Source organism: Corvus brachyrhynchos, unplaced genomic scaffold (assembly GCF_000691975.1).
Source record: "Corvus brachyrhynchos isolate BGI_N302 unplaced genomic scaffold, ASM69197v1 scaffold617, whole genome shotgun sequence".
Lineage (NCBI taxonomy): Eukaryota > Metazoa > Chordata > Aves > Passeriformes > Corvidae > Corvus > Corvus brachyrhynchos.
Window position 1 is genome coordinate 10,825 of NW_008239062.1, and position 403 is coordinate 11,227.

Here is a 403-nt window from a genome sequence, read left to right on the forward strand (position 1 = left end):
TGGGGACAGGGATGGGCACAGGGATGGGCACAGGGATAAAGGCGGGATGGGGACAGGGATGGGCACAGGGATGGGCACAGGGATAAAGGTGGGATGGGGACAAGGAGACGGAGACTGGGAATGGGCCAGGCTATGGGCAGTGCTGAAGGTCCTGGGGACGGGCTGGGGACAGGGACAGAGGACGGAGACAGGACAGGGACAAGAACAGGAACGAAGCTGAGAACCGGCACAGAGGGGCGGAGGCAAGGACAGCACAGGGCCAGGGATGGGCACAGGGACACGGAGCAGGGCAGGCACCTTCAGCCTCCCAGCAGCGGGCACCAAACCCCCCGAGGGGCCCCGGGACAGCCGCGGGGTGACAGGAGCCGCGTGTCCCGCCAGGTGCTGGCCGGGGGGCTGCGGG